Genomic DNA, 6,248 nt, shown 5'->3' with positions numbered 1-6,248 from the left:
AACAATCATCTAGTTTTCCTGTAAAACACACATCAGTATTAACATTAATTCAATTCATGCATTATTTGCCAGGGCCGCAATTAAAATTTAAAATACAAAAAACTGATTTGGCACTTTAAAGCAACAAGTATAACTGCAATTGCTAAATCGGCTGCGACAGTTGTGTTTCATTCTGTTTCAATCAAGCTCAAGTAGGCCTACCTCCTAGCGTTCTCAAGCACTGTCCCTTCTGCAAGTGACTCACAAATGTGACAAACATTGCAAGGTGCCAACAACGAGCAGTTACATACAAAGTGCAGGACAGGAAGTTGTTAAAACTATTTGCGAACTGCTGAAAGTTCACGTTTCATTCGACAAATTTTCGATACAATTACTTTCAACTCAAGGTTCCTTTAATTGTTTCGGATTTCTGAAAAACTTCTGAAAGAGTCATGCGTGCAGTATGGATTACAATGTATTGTAATCATTAAATGATGCTGCTGTGGCGTTTCAAGTACAAAACCGACAAAAGCCAATCAGACCTTCGGTTTGATTTACAGGGATAAACCATGTACCACTGAAAAGTGGATTTATCACAGTGATGTAATACACATGCCCGAGTGTATAGCGTGTAGAGAAAGGCAACAGTACATATTTTGCAGGCTGGCTGCATATTTTGTAAAAACAATAATAGCGATTTGTTTCTAGAAAAAAAATTTCCTGCTGCATTTTACAATCCAACTATTTTTTTCTTTTCCACTTGATATTATTGAATGGATCAAGTTTGTAAAACTCGATTAGAGTTTCATCAATCAAAAAAATATTACAATGTCCATAGAGTCAGTTGCCTAATGCATTTGCGCTTGCTGTAGATGTCGGCCAAACAGAGAGAACATGGATTTAGATTTTTGCATAGCACCAGGGTGATTTAAATCTATAAAACTAGGTGCTTTCAATTGCATCATTGTTAATTGCGCAGAAGTATTAAGATATGATTGCTGACTGCACAAAGTTACTTGTTGCTTCGGGTAAATGCTTCATAATAAATAATCCCAGTTAATATTTATGGTATTATTTCATATTGGTTTATAATCAATTTTAAGTTATTGTACTAGTGCGAGACAGCATTTGATTAAGGAAGTGAGTGAAGCGGTACATGACATGAGAACGTTTTAGTACAAAAAGTGAAATGCAAATACAAACAACAATAAAGTTCAGCCATATATTGTGCCCTTCACTGTTTTGCGCTCCATCGCGTTTTAACGTTGCGCAGCTATTTCCTTTTGGTGATAGTTTTATTGCACTTGTGTCGCTATGTCTTGTTTCGCTAAACCAAATAAACTCTACTCAACTAAACTCAGCTGCAGCCAACGCACGAAACTTAAACAGTGTTGAATATTTGTGCACGCGACCGTTTAATGTTTGCCTAAGGCTAAAACGAGATGACGCAGATATGTACATAGCTACTTCGCTGAGGTCTTGTCATACATTCCTTAGCCTACAAGCCTGCGTTTTACCTCATGTTTACATACGATGTGGGGAAATTCAATAGACCATCTTTGTTGTATGTGCAGTCGGTTGCGATCCTGCGCGAGAACATTCCAAATACACAGAACTAATCACTTGATAACTCACGTTTGTAACTCACAATTTTTGATTTCTTTGCTTTTAAATCGATTTTTCATGTTCATAGAAATCTTAAAAGGTAAACAATAAAACTCGAGTTTGCAAACGAGCGTTTCGGTCTCTCGCATAAAACTAATTTGCAAATGGTAATGTGCTTTGTTTAGCAGCTGTTTCAAATATTTTATGAAGGAAAGCATATCAGTTAATAATGCAGTTCAAAAAACGCGGTTTGTGGGAAGTAACAAGTTTTCGGTGAAGTCTATACACGGACTTGAAAAGTAGTTTAATCACAAACATTACTGCCAGTGCCAAGGTAGTGGTGTATATAGACAACATCGATGTATTCATTGTAGCGTTTGAAGCATGAAGCACTCAGATAAAAATGTATTTAATTATTAATATGCATGTTTTAATTAATATTCTTCGACATGAATCATGACGTCATCACATCAACGTCACAGTCACACAGATTGTGGTTTGTTTTCTTATTATCCTCTTGTAAACACGAAGTGTAATAGTCTTGAATATTATGACATATTGGCTGGTTATGAATATACTGTTGCTGCCAGGCATAATGTATCAACAAAATTTCAGCTCTTCCAGCAGTTTTTTATTTCTAATATGCCAACATTTCGATGTCACATACGAAACACCTTCATCAGGGTAATGACATAAATTGCAAACACAAGTTATTATAAAGCGAAAAGGGCAGCGAATCGGCATTAGAACGTCCGTTTTAACGTTCATCTGGTTATCTCTGGCTATAAAAGTTCAAAGCCAATATGCAACAGAACATTACCTCATTCTTTTGCTGGTGGCTGTATTGATTTTATCCTGAATTAGTCAGGTCAATGTTAGGAACCAATAGAGTTATATCAATCTTTGCAGCAAAACTTTTTCTAAAAAATATAAAAGCAAAAACAGTTTAAATGTATAACTAACACTGTGAAGCAAATACCATGAAGGTTGTGGCAAAAGGGTAGCACTATAAAGTACATGATTGCTAAATCATACCTAATGTTAAAAATCACCCTATATATGTGAAATATTCGATTTGCACTTGCCATTCAATTCACCATACATTTTGTGTGACATGCTGATAGAAGTACTTGTTGTTTTAGTCAGTGATATAACTGGTTAGTTTCTGTCACAAAGGCTATGCATATGCAACTATAGAAACATATACAAGCAAGGACAAAATCCCAAAAACTTGGCAACATTTTTTTTGAGATCGTGATTTTACATTTGTTGTTTACTTCTTTCCAGTGCAAATATTTTTTAAAACCATTGTAACTGTTGCAAGCAATATTATGTCAGTAACAAAAGATTCTAGCAATCAAACAGACACAAAAAGTATTTTGAAACAAACTACAGTGTTTTAATGCATAGCATTGCTGTTTTTAATATCAAGTTTACAAAAATCCTATAAACATTGCATAACAATGAGCGAAATGGCTTTAAAGTTTTTGCACCAAATCATTAAACACTGTATTAGTATATTGTGGATGTTGGGGTTTTCAAAAACATTTTTTAATGGTTTTGTTTTTGCAGTTCACAGTACTATTCTTTATTGTGTAGAATATTGTGACAGACAATTGAATAAAAACTGCTTTAAGAAAAGATGATCAACAATTAAGTAATTGAGCTAGAACAGAAACAGGTAACTTTTAAAATATTTTGTGTTCGCCATTACAAAAGTGTTTATTTTGGAACAATATAACATAGTCCATGTGGGATTATAGCTATATATAGTCTGTGTCAAAAATAATGAATTATAAGGTGTTACTGTATTAACAAAATTTCAGCTTTTCCGGCAGTTTTTTATTTATTTTTTTATAAGGTGTTATATCTATAACTATTAAAATTGTTATGAAGTACAGACGAATCTGGTTTAGCGCATACCGGTTAATCGCATAATCCGCTTAGTTGCATCACAATTAAAAATCCCAAACCGTCGACCATCGTTTGTTAAGAAAATCGTCCGGTTAATCGCATACTCGTTTATCACATAAACCGGATATTCGCATCGATTTTTATTGAAATATGCGATAAACTGGATTGATGATCTTTATGTGAAAGTCGAACAGACCGAGTTTTTCGAATAAAAAATGCTGATATGATAGTAAAATCCTCCGGAGGTAATGTACACGAAAAGACGTGGATGCATCTAATTTCAAAGTTGAAAATGACACATCTCGACCATAAAATATTTTTAAAAGTTATTAGAAGATTAAATTGGCGTTCAGTTTACCGCTGTGCAATAACTAGGAGTCATTATCTCAAAGCTGTGCACATTAGTTCTGTTTTATTGGCTTATCTAATCGCCAATAGTGTTATAACAAGAGTTAAAATAAAGGGTTCAACATGTTAAAATTACGAAACTAGTATTGTGGCAAAGTTGCTGACTTTAATTTCTTACCAAGTGCGAACAAACCGTAGTTAAATTTTAACAATTTTAAATGTAAAACAAATGGTTAAAAATGTTTTCTGTTATATTGTTCATGACCCGCCAAACATGTAATGGTTGTAAAAAATGTTTGATCACAAGTAATCACACTATGTTGTTTAGATTGACTTCATTAAGCTAGTGACCTAGCACATTTATAAGGGAAACTACCCAAAACAAGACTAAAGTGTCATCAATAGGAAGGTTCCTAACTTTAAATGTTGACCCCCCTTAGCTACGATGCGATGTAATACATCTTTTCAAATAATCCTGACAAAGCACAAATCAAGCGAACTGTGGCATGTGCGCCAATTAAGCAGTGTGTGTGCGTTTCTACTGTTTCTTTCACACTCTTGGGCGATTGCACCATAAACACGACAGTTAGGAAGCATGACGTCATGTATTGCGCTGAGAGTAATAAATCTAGTTTGACTTGACAGTACTTTTTTCAATTCTCGGCAACAAAAGAGAGAAAATACTGCTCCAGAGTCATAGTTGAGCGTCACTACAACTTTGTTTTAGCTGGGGAAGTGAAAATGAGCACTTTTAATAATGACGTGTACTGTTTACATAGCAACCAGATTATTGCATATTCCGGTTAATCGCATCAAATGCCCTTGGCAAATCGATAATGCAATTACCCGGAATTCATCTGTACTATAAAGGTTGTGTAGATAATGAGTAGAATTTAAGTGAGATTTAAAACGAAATGAGATTTAAACTGATTTAAAAAATGCAAACCGTTTCAGGCCAGGTAGCTTGCTTGAACTGTGACAAAACTTAAACACGAAAATGTATATGTTTTTAACTTGAACTGAACCTAAACTCTTGAAAACAATTCTTTAGCAAACCCGAACCTGAACCAATGACAAGTGGTTCCACTCCCTGATCTCTAGTTTTCAATTTTGCATAGTAACTTATTGCCAACTAGCTTAAAAACATAGAAACAATTGTTTTGTTCTGTACATTTGAACTTCAAAAAGTCATGATAAACTACTAAGATACATGACCTATCATGCTTTACACTAAAAATAAACAAGAGATTTAGTGTATTTTTTTCTTTTTTCTTCTTACGAGTTGTAAATAATGTGATAGAAACATGAATTTTTTCAGCAATAGTTAAATTCATCAAATGCATTTTATGCTTTTTCCCAAATTTATTAAATCATAAAGCTATTCATCCTTCTGAAAATACTGTAATGCTTTTTCCCCAATTTGTCTTTTTTGATCTATTTGCATTGTATTAGTTTGTTTTTACAAGTGTATGTGATCTATGATTGCCTGCACAAAGTGGTGGACTTTATATCAAGTGTGACACCAGAAACTATTTCTGTGTAGGTGACCTGTTTGTTTCTGCCTGTCCTGCACTGATGAACAATTTCTGTTGAAGGTGTGATTCCCATCATAAAGTTCATCAACACTTGGGAGATTGGAGCAGAAATAAAACTTGAACTTGCTGACCTACAACCCAGTGAAGTTTGGCGACTTAAAAGGTAGTATATATGCGCTAAACCACTCTCTGGTTGTGTATATTTGTTACTGATCTTACCAAACAAAAGATTTAAAATTCGTGGCTGTAAGATTTAAATTTTTACCTAACATGTCGAAAAATTTAAAATTCGTTTTTTTGCATGTGATCTCTGGTAAAGTAGATAGTGTTTTGTGCATCTCTGTATAAAGCACCACTGTTATGAGAAATTGTTGTTAGCTGCTTTTCTGCAGGTATGAAATGCATGTTTGAATGTTGCTGAATCAAGTTTGTTGTTACAAACGATGAACTTCTAACAAATTGGATGGCAGGAGAGAACAATGGAACAATGGAATTCGATTCCAGTTGCGTGAAGCAAGGTTTTACAAAATTGTTTCAGAGAAGCAGTTTACAGTTTTGTTGTCATGGAGAAGTGTAAGTTTTTTACTTGAAAGTTATTGAATTAACAGTTTCGCAAACATATAATATAACAAATGATTCGTCATGTAAACACAGAGCTTCTCTTTTCTCTGCTTTACTTGTTTGCAGATAAAATAATTGTTTTAAGTTTCAGTAAATGTTTAATTTTGCTTTGTTAAAAAACTTTTTGCCACTTATGTTTACCCCCAGTTGAGAATTTGTAAACAATTTAGTTTTATCTCAGCTGCTCCATCCCTCTAGTGGAGATTTTAGGAGGTCTGTCGAAGCAACTTCCGCATCCCATGAAAG

The sequence above is a fragment of the Phallusia mammillata genome, chromosome 5 (assembly GCF_965637545.1).
Source record: "Phallusia mammillata chromosome 5, kaPhaMamm4.hap1.1, whole genome shotgun sequence".
Classification (NCBI taxonomy): Eukaryota; Metazoa; Chordata; class Ascidiacea; order Phlebobranchia; family Ascidiidae; genus Phallusia; species Phallusia mammillata.
This window is presented reverse-complemented; position numbering follows the sequence as displayed.